Raw genomic sequence first — 19,790 nt, forward strand, 5'->3', positions numbered from 1 at the left:
CCAGCCAAGCCTGCACCTCAAGAAGGCTGTTGTGGGGCCAAGTTGCAGGAAGCGGCGAGAGACCCATTGGTTTCCTGAGGACTGCCGAAGGAATCAAGGTCATGCGAGGGCAGGAAGGTCAAGGCAGTTTGTCCAGGCGGAGGCAGCCGCCTCGAAAAACACAGGGAGCGGGGGCAGGACGAGCTCAGGCGGGGTCTTATCAGGTCAATGCTCGCACCTGAGTTAGGAAGGGTGAAGCTGGGGACGTGCCGGGTGGATAGGTGTGTTCCTGCTCGGTCATTCCTTACTCACAAAGCTAACAAATTCTACTGCCAATAAAAATATAACGTAACCTAGCTCTCCATAAAGATTACAGACTTTTGAGAAATCAGATAATAAATCCACATGCTGCTGCTGCTGCTAAGTCACTTCAGTCGTGTCTGACTCTGTGTGACCCCATAGATGGCAGCCCACCAGGCTACTCTGTCCCTGGGATTCTCCAGGAAAGAATACTAGAGTGGGTTACTGCCGGGAGCCGGCATATTGCATATTGAGTGCATATTGCATATTGAGTGCAGCACTTTCCACAGCATCATTTTTCAGGATCTGGAATAGCTCAACTGGAATTCTATCACTGCCGGGAGCCAGCGTGAGGAACTCCGCCCGTGACAAAGGTCATGAGGAAGGAGGCTCGGCATACGCAAAGGCTGGATCGAGCCTCAGGAGTCCCCCTGGAAATTCTCGAGCATCTACCCTCCAAACCAGAGTCTGCCTACTTTCTGCTTTGTGCTCTCACCTACACCTCTGACTTTACGGGGGGCTGTCCCCCACTACCTCTCTCTGAAAAACGAGTTAGCTTACAGCTCCAGTTAATAATTCCTGGGTGTGACAGTGTTTCAACCTACAAACTCCTTTTGAAGTCCTCTAGCCTGCCTGAATAGGTTTTTCCGGCCACATGTGATTGTTCAGAGCCTCCCAACTGTGAGAGGCAGGAGATGTTTTAAACTGTCTGAACACAGATTCCTTTGAGTAGTTAAAAGATTGAATAGAAATTGTATTGGTGAAGGGTTTTTCATTTATTGGGCCAATGTTTGCTGCTAAGTCTCCATACTCCTTACCTACTGTGTCCTTGGCAGTGTATTGATTGATATAATGGGTGTATAGAAATGTAAGTAGTAGCCTCAATGTTTGTAACCTTGGACCCTTGAGTTAATTCTTTTCTTGATTGAGCCCACCTCACCTTTACCCTATAGGAATGCAACTCTATCCAGTGCTTTTTGGAGGCTGGCGCCTGACTTTAGAATAATCACCTTTAGAGAAAAATCAGTTTCTTAAAATGTTAACAGGCCTCCTGGACAGAAGATGATGTAAATCACCTGAACTTTTGCATATGATAAGTTTGAAAGCCTGGCTTCGATTAGGACCAGGAACTGCTATCCTTGCATGACTCCACCCCTTCCCCCATTATCCTCTATGCATAACTTAAGGTATAAAAACTACTTTGGAAAATAAAGTGCGGGCCTTGTTCACCAAAACTTGGTCTCCCCATGTCGCTCTCTCTCTCAAATTCTGGCTGAGTCTCCATCTGGAGCACGGAACCCGCCATGCTTGCTAATTATGCCTGGGCTTCTAAGATCCGACCGGGGAGGCCTCAGTGTCTCCTCTCCTTCGGGAGAACGGAAGGACGCCTGCGGCCTACGTAAGTGGTGCAAACTTCTTGTCTTGAAGTTTTATTGGTCTCCCACGTAAACCAAGCTACTCAGCCTCTCTTCTCCACTGAATTTTCCTACTGAGCTATCCTCATTCTATTACTCTTTATATCCTTAATTAACGTTTAATTAAGCAGTTGTTTCCTGATCGTCGCCTACGCTGTCTCTCCTTCGAATACCCTGGATCAGCCGGGGCTGGATCCCAGCAGGTTACCATTTCCTTCTCCAGTGCATGAAAGTGAAATGTGAAAGTGAAGTTGCTCAGTCGTGCCCGACTCTTAGCGACCTCATGGACTGCAGCCTACCAGGCTTCTCCATCCATGGGATTTTCCAGGCAAGAGTACTGGGGTGGGGTGCCATTGCCTTCTCCAATAAATCCACATATGGAAGGAAAACACCAGCTCTGAGCTGGTGTGCTGCCTGGTTCCAGCTCCCAGCTGTTTCCCTTCACTGCATTAAGCACGCGTAGACCGTCCTGCCCTTGCGTTTGCCCCCGTGTGCTCAGATCTCATCAGCCCTGCCCTTTGGAAGTCACCGCAGCCACCACACTGAGAGCTGAATGATGACAAATTCATGGCCGTCTCTGTTTTTCATTTTTTGTCTTTTAGACACATACTACTTTAATGGCATGGAGAAGGAAATGGCAACCCACTCCAGGATTCTTGCCTGGAGAATTCCATGGACAGAGGAACCTGGTGGGCTGCAGTCCATGGGGTTGCAAAGAGTCAGACACGACTGAGTGATAAACACATACTTTAATGGCAAAGCAACCGGATTTAAAGCTATTAACATTTTCCTGTCCCTAAGCTCATTCTTGGATAATTTTGGTTGAGACTGGGCGGGGGTGGGGGGGAACCCAAATGGTAGAGTATCTTCAAATTAGGAGGATATTCCTTAGTATTTATATTCTTAAAGTAAATTAAAATTGGTTTATCTGGCTTCTTTAGAATACATAGGAAAGTTAAGAGGTCATAGACTTTGGCCTCCAATTAAAAAATGTTCTTGTGGCCAATTCTGCTGTTAATTCAGCCTGCTTGCTTGGATATTTGAGCCTCAGATAAAGAATAAACCTCAGCACCAAGGGAGATTTAGAGTCTGAGTTGTGATGAAATTTACGCCTGTATTTAGAAATGATGGTAGGTGATTGGGACCCTCTCTAGGCAGGCTTAGGCCAGGTTTATAAACCACCCCTCCTCCATTCAGAAGGATTAACAGTTAACTTTAATTCAAAGTCAATACAGCACTCCGGAGAGTCTTCCCAGGCACAGTGGGGCCAACACACTAATTAACGGAAAGCAACACAGTGTTTCACCTGCTAAGTCTGTGCTGAAAGGCCAAGTATTTCCGGCAAAAGCGAAAGGACTGAGGCATCATTGGGTCTCTGACACAGCACTATCTTAAAGGTGTCCTCTGGGAAATTTGAAAATGACAACGTGTTTAAACACAGCAATTCCATTCTTAGGACTAGACCTTAGAGATGCAAACTTATACAAAGATCATGCACAAGGGTGTTAAACCCAATGTCATTTGCAATAAAGAAGTGGGTGATGACTGAGCTAGCCAACGGGGACCGGTTAAGTCAACGACAGTACCTTCACATAAAGGGACACTCTTTCTTCAGAAGAAGGTAGATTTCTGTGTAGCAACAGGAAAACATTCCTGGTGTATCATTTAGGGAATAAAGCAAGCTTCAGGCTAGAATGTGATTCCAATGGCAAAAAAAGAAAAAGAAAAGCGTCAACACATGTGGTTGTGGGGACTTCCCAGGTGGTCCAGTGGTTAAGAATTCACTCTCTAAAGCAGGGAACATGGGTTCTATCCCTGGTCAGGGAATGAAATCCTGCGTGACTCGTGGTGTGACCGAAAACAAAAAAAATACGTGTTGTGGGTAAAAGTACACGCCCTGCAGGCGGACTGCCCGGCTCTAGCGCTTGGTCTACTGCTCACCAGCTGGTCAGCATGAGCATGTGGAGGAGGCCTTGGTTTCTTCATCTGTAGAATGGGAACAGTAGGAGTACCAGCCTCATAGATACATGATGGGCTTTCTGACAAAATATCAGACAAGCTACTAATAACAATCCACACTAGGGATCTAGACTTGGGGGAGAGGGAAGTTTTTTTTTTTTACCTTGCATGCTTGCTAAGTTGCTTCAGTCATGTCTGACCCTTCACAGCCCCATGAACCATAGCCTGCCAGGCTCTTCTGTCCATGGGATTCTCCAGACAAGAATACTGGAGTGGGTTGCCATGCCCTCCTCCAGGGAATCTTCCCAATCCAGGGACTGAGCCCACTTTTCTTATGTCTCCTGCGTTGGCAGGCGGGTTCTTTACCACTAGTGCCGCCTGGGAAGCCCTATTCACTTCTAAACTATTTTATTTTTTTGCAAGAATGTTTAATAGACTTAAAAAGTAACTCCTGAACTAGAAACCATTTATCAACAGAAGAAGACTTTTGTCACACCCTGGGTTGACTGAGGATTAGTGAAAGGTGAAGACATTTATCATTTCAATCAGGACTGCAAGACACCTGGAGACTCTCCTCCTCGGAGAGAAAGGCCTTGGTTCACAAGACGCAAAAGGCCCCCGAGAACCACAAAAATCTCCCATAAATGACTCTGTCCAGCTCCCCAACTAAGTAACTTAACCAAACCCAAGCACAGGTGAAATGGAATCTGCGTTCTTGTTCATGGAGCCAAAGAATGAACTCTACAAACACGCAAACACTCACAGTAGCAAGAGAATAGGATTTATTTTAGAGAGAAGCACAAAGCTCTCAGCATAGACACAGAGTGGGTAAACTGGCCCTAAAAGGCAGGACTGACTGACATCCTCACCAGTATTGGTCAGTACAAAGCTCTCAGCATAGACACTGAGAGGGGTAAACTCCCCCCAAAAGGCAGGACTTACATCCTCAACAGTATTGGTCGACACACTTCGGCTAGCTCTTGTCCTTAAAATATATCATTTCTAACCAATCAGTTTAGAGACCGCGATGTTTAACTTAACATCTTTATGGCTTCTCTTGGTCCTCAGATTAAATTGCCACCCTTTTTCATGCCTCCTGGCCATTTTGCAGTGGACCAGATGTATGGGCTAAAGATTAATGATCACCAGTTGTTTTCCCCTCAGGCATTTGGAACAGAAGTTAATTACTGCCCTTTCCTGGATCTGAGTGCTGATAACTGATCAGACCAAGGACACATTCCAGGAACTTGGGACAAAGGGTATGGTTTTAGGTTAATGGAGCGAGATGTTGATGGAAAACAAGAAAAAAAAAAAAAAAAAAAAGACTGAGGTCCCGGAATCTTACACTGACTGCCTGGCAATTTCAACCACAAGGAAAGATCCCGCATGCTGCAACTTAAGACTCAATGCAACCAAGTAAATAAATAAATACATTTTTTAAAAAACCCATTGCTGTTAATTGCTAGCCACCTTTGTTTCTCTTTGGAGAAGGAAATGGCAACCCACTCCAGTATTCTTGCCTGGAAAATCCCATGGACAGAGGAGCCTGGTAGACTACAGTCCAAGGGGTCGCAAAGAGTCGGACACGACTGAGCGACTTAGCTTTCACTTTGTTTCTCTTTGACACTCCTGGTGAGGAATGACTTCGCCCAAGGGAAAGTCATGACCACTGGCAAGGGAGACTTCCTGTGGTGTCTACCCTTGTGGTGTTTATCTCTCTACTTCTCAGTAAATGCCGGAGGGAGAACTGGGTAGCCATGGTTCACTGTGCAAAAGACAACAGAAATGTGAGTGAGGCTTTCCCCTCCATGTGAACATTATAGTAAGTCCTTAACTGAGTGCTTTACAAAGTACCGAGAAATGTGCTAAGTTCTCAATATACAGCATCTCATTAAATCCTTACAGCAACTATACAAGTGTCATTATTTCCTTAAAATCTAAGCCTCAGAAAGATTGAGAAATTTGCTCAAGGTCACATAGCTCATCAGTAGCAAACCCAGGTGTCAAATCCCAATGTCTGTCTCCATTAAGATTTTGCATGACCTAGATAAAAAGCATGGTAGCTCTGCAGACAAAGTACAGCTTAGATTCATGTTTAGGCTGGACAGTTTCTTCTCCATGGAAAACAGTTAAGTCTTCAGATCAGTCACTCAGTCGTGTCCGACTCTTTGCGACCCCATGAATCACAGCACTCCAGGCCTCCCTGTCCATCACCAACTCCCAGAGTCTTAGTGCATGTAATTTAAAAAAAAATAGCCTTACTTAAACAATAGCAACAATACATGGACATGAGTTTGAGTGAACTCTGGGAGTTGGTGATGGACAGGGAGGCCTGGAGTGCTGTGATTCATGGGATCACAAAGAGTTGGACACGACTGAGCGACTGAACTGAACTGAAGGAAGGAAGAAAGGAGAATGGGAAGAAGGGAGGGAGGGAGAGAATTGAAACAGGATTTAGAAATGTACTATTTCTAGGGACTTCTCTGGTGGCCCGTTGGCTAAGACCTTGTGCTCTTGATACAGGGGGCCTGGGGTTTGATTCCTGGTTAGGGAACTAGATCCCACATGCAGCAACTGAGTTCTCACGCTGCAACTAAAGATCCAACACAGTCAAATAAGTAAGTATCAACTATCTCTAATTCAATCCCCACTCCCACCCAATGTAATGTTGCCATCCAGAGAGCTGAGTGACCAGCCGTGGGGGACAGGTGTCTTTACTCTTCCACTAGATTGACTCCTCCATCTTCTTTGTGTGGTGGTGATGGGGGAGAGGAGGGGCAGGTTTGAGAAAAGCTGAGATGTCACTACCTTTCTCAGTCTCAGCACCACTGACGTTTGGGGCCAGAACCCCCGTGTGTGGGGACTGTCCAGCACCTGGCAGAATGGTCAGCCACATTCCTGGCTCCTACCCCCTTGAAGTCAGTACCTCTGCCCCCGTCTGTCACCTCTGAGTTGTGACAACTGAAACGTTTCTAGGCATTGCCAAGTGTCCTGGGACAGAGGGGTTGGGGATGGGGGTCGGCGGCAAACTGGCCAAGGCTGAGAACCACTGGATTAAAAGATAGTGCAAGTACAAGCTACTAACTTGGTAAAAAGTAGGTAAGCCCCAGGGCTTAAACACAAGTGGGAGATGTTCCAGGCTTTCAGGGGTCCTCAAAGCCATCGCACCTGCTGTGGAGAGAACCAGAATCCCGGGGTCTGGGAAGGCTCCAAACGCAGAGGAAATGCATCAGTATGACGACTCAGGAAATGAATATTCTCGGGGTCTGCTTTCCCTTCCAGGTAAGACTTTAAGAAATTTAATAAGAAAATTGATCTGTCCATGCATGGTGGACGAGAATCTAATGAGCAATGAGCCAGGCGGATTCAAAAGCCTCAAATTATTTTCCCTAATACCAGGACGGCCATTTCTGAACACAATTATGGACTTGAAACGCCCCTGGGGAATTCAGCTGAACTCATTTCAATATTTATTTGATATGAAATCTCTGACCCAAGCAATTCATAGAGCAATTAAAGAAGTGGGGTCTGGGAGATTTGACGGTAACGTAGTTTGGGGTTCTGTTGACAAATGGTCAGTACAAGTAACAATTAGTGGCATCTTAAATTAGATCTGAATGTGAGTAAGAATCAAGGATCCCATAGGGCTCAGTACAGGAAACTGTATTATCCAATAGACAGTGCTCATTAACAACCTGGAGGGGAAAGGAAATTCAACCTAGATTAAATTTGTAGATAATACAAAATGAGTGACAAATGAGAAATGCAGAAGATAAATTAAAGTTAAAATTGCCAAAGACCAAGATGTTGGAGAATCTTGGTCAGAACTGGATAAGATGGAATTTAATGAGAAAAGGGAAGGTATTACACCGTCAGGTTTGATTACACTCGACGATCCACGTAATCAGGTCATACACACGAAGGAGGGGTCAGGATGGTGGTGGATAAACCAAAGGGAGACTTGGTATTCCTCCAACACACCTCCAAAGGTTGGCTCAATAACTCAGCATATCACGTCTGAGGGAGATTTTGCAGTGGAGGAAGTGGGACATGGAAGGCATGAACCCGCTGCCCCTGCAATCCTAGGTCAGGGGTATAGCGTTCACCTACAGGGAATCGGGATTCTGGTGGCGCTCATACTCCAGTAAAGTGCAGGGCGACTCAGTGATTTACAAGCTATTGTTCTATCTGCATCATCATTCTCATCACCTACTGAGTTCCTACAGACAGTTATAAGGACTTCATTTCATTTAAAAAATTTATAACAAAGGTTGCTGAACATTACTGTATCACTTAGACACATACATGTATATCGAACAGAAAACACCTAACAAAATATACAAGGGGAAGCTAAAGATCAGCGTGATGGAAAAGGCTTCTTTCCCCTGATAACAGAATAATGTAAAATTTTAAAATACTTTTTATTGGAGTATAGTTGATTTACGTGGCTGTGTTAATTTCAGGTGTACAGTAAAGTGAATCAGCTACATACACACGTAACGACTCTTTTTAAGATTCCTTCCCCGTATAGACCATTACAGAATACTGACTAGAGTTCCCTGTGCTGTGCAGTAGGCCCTTATTTTGTACATTTTTTATATAGCAGTATGTAGGTGTCAATCCCAACCTCCCAATTTATCCCTCGCCCCTCCCCTTACTCCCAGCCACCTATAAGTTCGTTTTCTACTTGCTTCTCTATTTCTGTTTGTAGATACGTTCATTTTTAGAATGAGCTTTTTTTTTAGATTTCACATATAAACTATATCATATGATAGCTGTCCTTCTCTGACTTCACTAAGTATGACAATCTCTAGGTCCATCCTTGTTGCTGTAAATGGCATTATTTCATTTTTTTATGGCTGAGAAAGCCTTTCTCAGCAATCAATGCAAAGAAATAGAGGAAAACAACAGAATGGGAAAGACTAGAGATCTCTTCAAGTAAATTCGAGATACCAGGGAACATTTCATGCAAAGATGGGCTTGATAAAGGACAGAAATGGTATGGATCTAACAGAAGCAGAAGATATTAAGAAGAGGTGGCAAGAATACACAGAAGAACTGTACAAAAAAGAGCTTCACAACCCAGATAATCACAATGGTGTGATCACTCACCTAGAGCCAGACATCCTGGAATGTGAAGTCAAGTGGGCCTTAGAAAGCATCACTACGAACAAAGCTAGTGGAGGTGATGGAGTTCCAGTGGAGCTATTTCAAATCCTGGAAGATGATGTTGTGAAAGTGCTGCACTCGATATGCCAGCAAATTTGGAAAACTCAGCAGTGGCCACAGGACTGGAAAAGGTCAGCTTTCATTCCAATCCCAAAGAAAGGCAATGCCAAAGAATGCTCAAACTACCGCACAATTGCACTCATCTCACATGCTAGTAAAGTAATGCTCAAAATTCTCCAAGCCAGGCTTCAGCAGTATGTGAACTATGAACTTCCAGATGTTCAAGCTGGTTTTAGAAAAGGCAGAGGAACCAGAGATCAAATTGCCAACATCTGCTGGATCATGTAAAAAGGAAGAGAGTTCCAGAGAAACATCTACTTCTGCTTTCTTGACTATGCCAAAGCCTTTGACTGTGTGGATCACAATAAACTGTGGAAAATTCTGAAAGAGATGGGAATACCAGACCACCTGACCTGCCTCTTGAGAAACCTGTATGCAGATCAGGAAGCAACAGAACTGGACATGGAATAGACTGGTTCCAAATAGGAAAAGGAATACATCAAGGCTGTATATTGTCAGCCTGCTTATTTAACTTGTATGCAGAGTACATCATGAGAAATGCTGGGCTGGAAGAAGCACAAGCTGGAATCAAGATTGCCCGGAGAAATATCAAGAACCTCAGATATGCAGATGACACCACCCCTTATGGCAGAAAGTGAAGAGGAACTCAAAAGCCTCTTGATGAAAGTGAAAGTGGAGAGTGAAAAAGTTGGCTTAAAGCTCAACATTCAGAAAACGAAGATCATGGCATCCGGTCCCATCACTTCATGGGAAATAGATGGGGAAACAGTGGAAACAGTGTTAGACTTTATTTTTTTGGGCTCCAAAGTTACTGCAGATGGTGATTGCAGCCATGAAATTAAAAGACGCTTACTCCTTGGAAGGAAAGTTATGACCAACCTAGATAGCATATTGAAAAGCAGAGACATTACTTTGCCAACAAAGGTCTATCTAGTCAAGGCTATGGTTTTTCCAGTGATCGTGTATGGATGGGAGAGTTGGACTGTGAAGAAAGCTGAGCGCCAAAGAATTGATGCTTTTGAACTGTGGTGTTGGAGAAGACTCTTGAGAGTCCCTTGGACTGCAAGGAGATCCAACTAGTCCATTCTAAAGGACATCAGTCCTGGGTGTTCATTGAAAGGATTGATGCTAAAGCTGAAACTCCAGTACTTTGGCTACCTCATGCGAAGATTTGACTCATTGGAAAAGACTCTGATGCTGGGAGGGATTGGGGGCAGGAGGAGAAGGGGACGACAGAGGATGAGATGGCTGAATGGCATCACCGACTCGAATGATGTGAGTTTGAGTGAACTCCGGGAGTTGGTGATGGACAGGGAGGCCTGGCCTGCTCTGATTCATGGGGTTGCAAAGAGTCAGATATGAAAGAGTGACTGAACTGAACTGAATATCCCATTATATATAGGTGCCACATCTTTTTTATCCAGTCCTCTGCTGATGGACACTTAGATTGCTTCCATGTCTTGACTATTGTAAATAGTTCTGCAATGAACACTGAGGTGTATATATCTTCCAACTATGATTTTCTCTGGATATATGCCTAGGAGCATGCTTCAGGGTTTTTCCCCCTAGCTTAAAAAAATATCCTTACAATTTCTACGTTTTATAAGTGAGGAAACTGAGGCATAGAGAGGTTTTTGCCCAAAGCCAGGCAGAAAGTGGCAGAGAAAGGATTTCAACCCATATTCCTTGGGCAACAACCTGCAGCAGGGAGAGGTTGTGAGAAACCCTAGAAGACTCCTGGCAAATCCGAGAAAAGTGGTGAACGCTGTTTGTAGACAAATTCTGTTTGTTGGCTCTAGTTAGAGAAACATGAAACATGACATTTGCTTTCAATATGTTCCCGTCTCCTTTTCCAGAACCTCCTATATTGGTTAGGGGTTTATCTGGCTGTAAGAAAAACCTTATTCACAGCTGTTTAAAACAAATGTGGTTTAAACAGGAGTTGACTTGTCACATGTAATAAGACAGAGGCGGACACTAATGATAATTTCCCATCTCAGCAATGTCAGGGCTGACATCTCTGTGTATTTCTTGCTTTTCTTTCATGGTTGCAAGATGGTGCCAGAGCTGGGTAGAATGTGCGTTCAAGGCAGGAAGGAGGTGGGAAGGCGGCACCATCCACGTTTGCTCCTTTGCCGTCATGGCAGATGCTGTCTCAGAAGCCATCACAAGCCATCACAAGGTCCCCAGGCCAAAAGGGGTCACATGGGCATGCTGCCTGGGGAGAGACTGGGAAGATAAGAAACTGGATTGTTATGACTGAATTGGAGCTGCCATTGGGTAAGCAACTATGTATCTATAACTGAAACCGTTCATCTCAGATTGAGACTTGAATTCACATGCCAGGACTCAAACCTGGCGAAACCCACGGTCTTCCAGCTGAGACCACATACCTGGTTTCAGGACCTACGGAAGCTCAGGTTCTTACTGTCTCATCGCAGAAAGAACTGCGTGATAGACTAAGTGATAGGTAAGAAGAGCATTTATCTAGAGAGAAACACTCTCCACAGACAGAGTCTGGACCATCTCAGAAAGCAAGAGTAGCCTTGGGAGAGTCACACTCCACCGACAGGGTGGGCTGTTGCAGAGGGCGAATGCAGCCTTGAAATGTAGTGTGGTTAGCTTTCATGGGCTGGGTAATTTCATAGACTAATGAACAGGGCAATTCCAAATATTTTGAGAAAAGTTCCTATTTTCTAGGGATCGGGCCACCACCCACATTTTGATCTTTTGTGGTCAGCCTTGGAACTGTCACGGCGCCTCTGGGTGTGTCACTTAGCTTGCCTATGTGTTACAATGAGTGTGTACTGAGGATTGAGGTCTAGTGACGTTGACTTGCCTGCCATCTTGACTCATTTGATTCTGTTTGGTTTATGCTGCGTCCTTGATCTGTGTCATTTGTTCAAAGGCCATGCCCTGCCTGCTTCCTTCTGGTTCACGATGACGTCCTTCTCTCCTGCTTTCCCTTCACTCAAGCAGCCTGATTCCAGCAGCGCCTTGATCTGAGCAGATGACAACGTGTCTATACTTCTCTGAACCTTTAGAGGATCAACACCCTAATTTAAACTTGAATCCAATTTCCAATTTTGGTAGAAATGATTGTTTAATTTATCAGATTAAAACTGCTTTGTGTGTTGACGGGAAATAGTTCACTCAAGTGTGTATCTGTTAATTTGTCATCAAAAGAGCACTTTGCCTAACAGAAAGGACTGACAAGTGTGCCAAATGTTTACAATCTTTTGTGAAATTGCAGTTTATCCTTGGTGTGTATCTGTCAGTTACTGTTAAAAACATTACCTGTACTTTTTACTGTTAAATATTAGGTGCTACGATAAGTGGTTTTAAGCAACTTCCAGACTGTTCATTTGAGCTGACACTGCCGTCATCCCCATTGTCCGTGGGCACTCACGCCGTCATGAGCCTGCTCTCCCATCAGGACTCACCTCTCCCCCGTGGCCCCAGGGGGCTGTGCTGGGAGGCCCCATGTGTGTTCTTGACCCACCAGACCCCCTCATTTCCATGGTAATGTAATATGCCCATCTGAATACTTGGGTGCCTTAGTGCTAGGCGCCATCCAAAGGAGTAAAAGAGAGATAGACAGATGTATGTTGATTTGATAACTCAAATCAGATTAAGCTAATGGAATTTCAGAGATTTGCCTGAATAATGTTTTCCTTATGGACTTGCTACTAAACTCAGTTGCAGTTCAGTCTGGCTAGAGTTGAGAGGCTCCGGCCCAGAGAAGTCGACAGGCGAGGGGGACGGTGACTGAGAGATACCGCATGGCACACGGGTGCAGTCGGCTCTTCACCTGGAGTCTGAGAGTGGTTTCATGCTCACGGCCTCTTGTATGTTGTCCTTACAAATATCCCAGGGGGAGGCAAGCCGAGGTGTGCAGCCTCTGAGGGTAGGTCCCTGGAAGGAAGAACCAGAGCTGCTCCAGCCCGGAACGGCCCCAGCCTCTGCACCATCACCGAAGGCGCTGGGCCTCCTTCCACGCTTGCGCTCAGCGCCTGCTCTCTGAAGGGTCGGGGCAGCGTCTGAAGCATCCCCGCCTTCCAGGCACGTCTGACCTGCAGCTGGCAGCTGCTTGTACTGTAGCTTTCATTTCCCCAGAAGGCCAAGTGACAGGCATGTACCTGTGGACACTTCTGGAAAACAGTGCCCCTTGCTCACCAGATCCTCTGATCAACTCTCAGCACCTGTGTCTCTTACTTTCTCAGGCTTAAAGGGAACACAAAAGGATACACGCACCCTTACATTCACAGCAGCACTATTACAGTGGACAAAGCAGGGAAGCAACCTCAGGGTCCACTGACGGATGAACAGATCAAGAAGATACACTTTATATGTGTGTATATATATATAGTGGAATATGACTCACCCATAAAAGGAATGAAAATAACGCCATTTGTAGCAACGTGGATGGACCTAGAGATTATCATTCAAAGTGAAGTAAGGCAGACAGAGAGAGACAAATATATGATAGCAGATATATCTACAAATGAAATCTACAAAAAAAAAAGTGATACAGATGAACTTACTTACAAAACAGAAATAGACTCACAGACACAGAAAGCAAACTTATGTTTACCAAAGGGGAAAGGTGGGGATGGGGAGAGAGATAAATTTGGAATTTGGGACTAACAGATACACATGACTATATATAAAATAGATAACAACAAAGACCTACTGTATAGCACAGGGAGCTATATTCAATATGTGTCTATCTATTCAATATCTATCTGTATCTATATAAATATATAACCAAATCACTTTGCTGTACACCCGAAACACTGTAAATCACTATGCTTCAATGAAATGTGAAAAAAACACAAATAAAAAAATAAAGGGGACCCTGGAGGATGTTCAGATCAGTGAGGACGGGAGAGGAGGAGCAGTCCTGGCCTCTGAGGAGGTGCTGCCAATACAGAAGACACGCAGTGAAGAGAAGGACTGGGCGGGCCCAGTGGGGTCAGAGCAGCAATAGAGGCCCACTCAGCCCACAGGTGTGGCAGGCTGGAGAGATGCGTGTAAATTCACGCTAAGGACAAGTTTCCCGGCATCACCGTCTCCAAAGAGGAGGAGGGAGTTCTCCAGCACTGGAGATGTTCAGGTGCAGGGAGCACCAGGTGAGGCGGGCGCTAAGGAGGAGAAGCTGGGTTAGGGAAGACCCTCAGCTGGGTGTGATTCTTCCCGCCGGGGGGGACATTGCAACATCTGCGGACCTTTTGGTTGTCGTCCTGAGACACATCACCAGCATCTAGTGAGTAGAGGCCAGGGGTGCTGCCAACTACCCCATAGGGCCCAGCACAGCTCCCCACAACAAAGAATCATCCACCCCAAATCCGAACAGCACTGAGGTTGAGAAACCCTGGAGTAGATAAGCTAGAAGGCTGGAGTCTAGGGTAACTGTCCCTGCAATCTGTCCAGGAGCTCAGAAGACCATGGAAGGTAATCAGTGAACTACCAGAAAGAATTGGAATTAAAGGAAGATTTCAAAGTCAGATGCTGAAATAGACATCAGAAATATACCTGCAGTTTCAGACATTGTGGGCTACATTTTGCGACTCTGGCTGTCCCAGCTGTAGCCCAAACTAGGAGCCTGTTATTCTCCAAAAAAGCAAATTTACATGTCCCCACAACCTCTGCCTTCTTCCACGTACAAGTTGGCAGGCCAGGTGCACAGATCTAGAGGTGGGGTGGGGGACAGCTGAAAACAAGCGAGCAGAGGGGACTGCCCGCGGTTACACCAAAGGCCTGTAAAAATGATCCCCGATATCTCCTCCAAAATTATTTTAATATACATTTATACCTCCTGGGTGATGAAGTTTATTGACCCACAAAAAACTCCTGTAACCTCAAAGAAACTCATCTTTGCCAGATTTATCACACTCAGAGCTTGAAAATCAGCTCTTGAGTTTGACTCATTGACTCTTGACTTTGCCAATTACCATCGGATCATTGGCCAAGTGTTTTGCTGGAAATTTTACTTCTTTTTTTAAACAATTTTACTATTTATTATTGGCTGTGCTGGGTCTTCCTTACTGTTTGGGCTTTGTTTCTCTCTTGATTAGCGGGGGGCCATGCTCCAGCTCCGGTAAGCTTCCCCTTTATGGAGCGCAGGCTCCCGGGAACAGGGGCCCCAGCAGTTACAGCACGTGGGCTCACCAGCTGTGGCTCCTGGGCTCCAGAGCGCTGGCTCAGCAGTCCCACCACATGTGGGATCCTCCCAGACCAGGGACGGAACCCGTGTCTCCTGCACTGCCAGATGGACACCTCACCACTGAGCCACGAGGGAAGTCCTTACTTTCATTTTAGGTTCAAGGTATTCGTTAACAAAAGAAAGCATTCATTACACACAAATAAGCAATTTCAACTTTTAACAGAAGAATATTTAACTTAATTTCAATATACAGTCATTAGGAAAAAAAGAAATGGAAACAGTAGAGGGAAGTAACTATATATATACACACACATCACCAAACGGGGCGGGCCTGCGTCCAGACTTGAACAGCACTGCAAAGTCCCTCCTAAACAGCAATCTGCAGTCCCAACCGGGAAAGGGTCCTGGGTGGTGCATCCACCCCACGGGTGAGACTTCAAATAGCAGCTTTGGTGACTCCTGCTTATGATCCCAGTCCTCAAACTGATATCATCATCAGTTTGTGCACAAAATCGCAGCTCTGGTTTTACTGTAACTTTTACAATGCTATTTAACCCCAAGATGTCTTGGACCCTGGAGGGTTGGCCAGACCTCCAGGGACTCAAGAATTCCAAGACCCACTTCCTTTCTTATCCAAAGTGCCACCTGCTTTGCTGTGCTTGTAGGCAGGTACAGAATCCAGATGGTGTCCAGGCAGGTTGGAAGTGGGTCAGAGGTCTGCTCTCCTGCTTCTGAAGCCTGAACAAGATTTCCTCCATTTTAATTTCACTAAGAGCAAGTTATTTAACCCTCCTGTGCCTCAGTTTCCCTGTCTATAGTGTGTTAGTCGCTCAGTCATGTCTGACTCTTTGTGACCCCATGGACTGTTAACCACCAGGCTCCTCTGTTCCTGGGATTCTCCAGGCAAGGTTACTGCTGGCGTGGGTTGCCATTTCCTTCTCCAGGGGATCTTCCTGACCCAGGGATCGAACCCAGGTCTCCTGCATTGCAGGCCGACTCTCCACCGAGTGAGCCACCAAGGAAGCCATCTGTCTATAAAGCAGGACAAATGACACCCATGTCATAGGACAGCTGTGAGGACTCCACACCCACCCACACACAGCACTTGGGACACGCGAGATGCTCCCTGGGTGGCAGCTACCATTTATAGGGCCACCTCCTCGGGGATCAACATAGCACATGGCATTGGGTTAGGCAGTGAGGCAAGGAAATTACGCCATCTCGACACTCACATCCAAGATAAAAATTAGCTTGTCCTAATTATAGTTCTCCATTATTATTAATTAAAACAGAGAAGTAGCTGCCAGTCAACAGAGACACATGACCTTGCTTGATCCTCCTAACACCCTAGGGAGGGAGATGTTGTCACATCAATGGAGAAACTGGGATGCAGATGCCAAGTCACTGGCCTGGGTCACACAGTAGGTCCTCAGTGGCAGAGGCAGAATCGGAATGCATGTGGGTACGGGACACCAGTGCCTCCCTGCCAGCCCCTCCACCAGCTGGCTTCCTCGTCTTTGGACTGGACCTGGGGCTCGTGGGGCCTCTTACTGCAGCAAGACCTGCCCTCAAAGCCTTCCTAGACACCGAAGTATAAATGACCAGTGACAGCAAAACCAGCCCCTAAACCTTGAACAGAGGACCCCCACCCCCACCACCGCTGAACCTAGACTCTCCTTAGGACAAAGTTAGAGATGCATGAGCTATCTTCCATATTTCAAAAACCCATTCATTCACCCCTGATGAAGCTGCAAAGATGAACTGAGAGGCAATGTTTCACTGATGTGAGCTAGAAGGACACCGACTCTCTAAGGTAACACTGGCAACTTCAACCTGATTAGAGACTGTGATGGACAGACAGTTCCTGTGTCTTTGATGAGTGAAAATGAGATTGAAGCAATATGGCTTTTTTCACCGTAAAACAAACAAACAAAAAAACATAAAAACCTGAACTCATGGAAGAGAATAATAATAATAATAATAATAAATGCTCTTAATGTAGTCTGGGAGTCACCGAGCTAAATAGAAACAGCAGAAGTCATGAACTGTCAGGCCAAAGCCTGTGCCTGAGCATCCGGGGAGGACAGTCGTTGTGTGTGAGATGTCAGGGTGCCTGTCCTGCTCACACGTTCTGTTTAGGGAACACTTTCCTGAGCAGAGCCCTGGGGAGTGAGCACTGCCATGTCTCTACCATGTGTCCTGACCCCAATAAGAGCACATCGGACAAGGTGTATGTGCTTAGTCGCTCAGTCGTGTCCGACTCTGTGCAACCCCATGGACTGTAGCCCACCAGACTCCTTAGTCTGTGGGATTCTCCAGGCAAGAACACTGGAGTGGGTTGCCATGCTCTCCTCCAGGGACTGACCTGACCTGGGGATGGAACCACATCTCCTATGTCTCCTGATTGCTGGTGGCTTCTTTACTTGCTGAGCCATTGAGGAAGCCCCGGACATTGTAGACTCCCTCATCTTTAAGCTGTCGGGCAATTTAGAATCCATGTACTGTAGCTGGGTCAAAATAATGAGCTGGGTCCATCACATTTTTCTCTTGGAAATCAGGAGTTGGGAAACAGAGATGGAGGCAGTTTCCAGTAGAGTTGGAAGACAGGAGGCCAGGAAGCCAGCCCACCTGCACACACGTGCAAAACAAATGCCACTGAAATATCATGGCTGTTGGATACATCGATCCTTTGTGGAAGCAGCTAAAGGGTTAAGATCCATTTAGAAAGATTAGATGAAATGTTCCCAAATGGGGACTTCAATGAAGGAGTACCCTAATTTGTGCCACAGTGATAAGAGGGTGCAATGCCCCACTGAGCCAAAGCAAGTGATGTATCTAAGCCGGAGACTGGGTGCAGAAAGCCTGTAGACCAGGGGTTTAGAGCAAAAGCTGAAATGAATAGAGGAGCCCAGGTGCCTCTTGGCCTGTAACAGACCTAAGAAAGAGTGGCCTGCCTGAATTAGCTCTTTCTGTAGAACTGTTCCCACATTTTATTATATTTACAGTTGCTTTCTCTTGGTCTCATAGTTGGAAAAACTTTATTAAAAGATTCTAAAATAATCTTGATTAAACTAAGGGGAAAGGATATTTTTCTATAGCTTAATCTGGAGAGAGAAAGGTGTAATGCCCCTCAGAAGGCATGGGGTTGCAGAAGGCATTTGGAAGCGAGCATTTCTCAGGTTAGCTGTTCATTCATCAAACAGCTGCTGTGCGCCACTGGGTCCAGGCGCTTTGCAGGCCCACAGGGGAACGAGACCCTGTCCCTGTGTTCAGGCGAGCTCCCCGCCAAGTGGGAGGCAGATGACCTACAGTTGGTCATCTGAAGGTGGAACATTTGCTGCCTAGTAAGCAGAGCCTGGGAACCCAGAGGGATGGAGTCCAAGCTGATGTGGGCTTTCCCCCTTAATTTTCACTTGGGGGCATTCCCTCAGGATCCTATTACTCTATTGTCTGGCTAATAATAGTGCTCTTGAAATTAGTGCTTGTTTTAACCTTCTAGCCAGACACATGCACGGAGATACTCTTCCAAGCTCAAGAACACTCAGTTATGCGACATGCACATGTCACCATCTGAGACTGGCTCAGGTGCATTGGGCCACCCGATAGAGAAGAAGGTATGATTTCAACTTAATTGGTATCAACAGCCAGTATTGACACGGAACACCAGCAGAGACCCACCAGCGAGTGATTCACCAGCACTTGGTGAGGAACAGGCACGCAGGAGCGCAGCAACACACCCCCAGCTCTGGCAGCCGAATCGTGGGCAACAGCATCCTCCCCGCTTCCAGTCACTGCGGCATGGCTATGGCGCCCACCCGCTTTGTATCCATGGCATTGAGAATCTGGGGAGTTGAGCCGGTGGCCCTTCCTCATCTCCGAGAACAGAAGGAGCAGAGCAAAGATGCCCAGCCCCAGAGAAGTGTGTAAACAGCAGTTGAGGGACAGTTTGCGCCGTCTGGTAGGCGCAGCCTAGGGACACCGGCATAAAAGCTTCTTCCATTAGCGGACGCTGATGAAGGGAACCAGGAGGGTGGTAAAACTGTTGCCGGTTCCGTCACATTACACGCCTTTCCCGCTCCAGCTTCCATTGCACCTCAGGGGCAGGGACGGAAAGCCCAGGTCGGGTGAGGGTATTTGCTGGAGGTGGTGAAGCGGCGGGGATTAGGGGCGCTCTGCAGGAGAGAGGCAAAAGTTTCGTGGGCTGGGACGCGAGGAAGGGAGGTGGTCCCCAGAGCGGAAAGGTCTGAGAATCAGAAGTGCTTTGCAATTCGGGCTCCAATCCCCTCCAGCAAAGCCCGGCCTAAAAACATCCATCCTCCGTGTTCATCCCTCTCTACAGCCCGCGCTCCGCCGCGCCCCTCTCCCCTGGGGTCAGGCGGCCGCGACCTTGCTCCCCCTTGCTGGATCCGAAGGCAGCTAGCCAGGAGGCGCCCTGGCCGAGCTGCGAAAGGAGGAGTTCACTACATAGTGTTCGAGCGACGGCGTCGAGGGTGGAAAGGAGTCCAGTGTGGTGTGACGGGCGGGTCTACGCGGGAAAGAGAGAGGCGCGCGGGGTACACCCGGCCTTTTCACCCCTGGGCGGGAAGATGGATGGTTTTCGGAGACTGTGGTTCAGCGCCCCGGCTCTCGCCACAGGGAGACGTCAGAGCGCTCGGGGCCGCGGCGGAGGAGCCACCCCCACCCCCACCTCCACACCCCCGCCCGCCCGGGCTTGCATATAA

The 19,790-nt window shown here is 46.7% G+C and overlaps 1 long non-coding RNA gene across 3 annotated transcripts; it reads left to right on the forward strand.

Annotated features, from left to right (window-relative positions):
• The first annotated feature begins 1,502 nt into the window (after positions 1-1,502).
• LOC129636068 (uncharacterized) lies at positions 1,503-12,244 on the forward strand. 3 transcript variants are annotated; one of them, XR_008706611.1, is made up of 5 exons: positions 1,503-1,678; positions 6,177-6,271; positions 6,793-6,935; positions 10,959-11,183; positions 11,812-12,244. It is a non-coding gene; the product is annotated as an uncharacterized LOC129636068 (long non-coding RNA). The 3 variants fall into 3 exon arrangements; XR_008706612.1 differs by lacking the exon at positions 6,793-6,935; XR_008706610.1 differs by lacking the exons at positions 6,177-6,271; positions 6,793-6,935.
• Positions 12,245-19,790: the final 7,546 nt, after the last annotated feature.

This window comes from Bubalus kerabau, chromosome 21, assembly GCF_029407905.1.
Source record: "Bubalus kerabau isolate K-KA32 ecotype Philippines breed swamp buffalo chromosome 21, PCC_UOA_SB_1v2, whole genome shotgun sequence".
Lineage (NCBI taxonomy): Eukaryota > Metazoa > Chordata > Mammalia > Artiodactyla > Bovidae > Bubalus > Bubalus kerabau.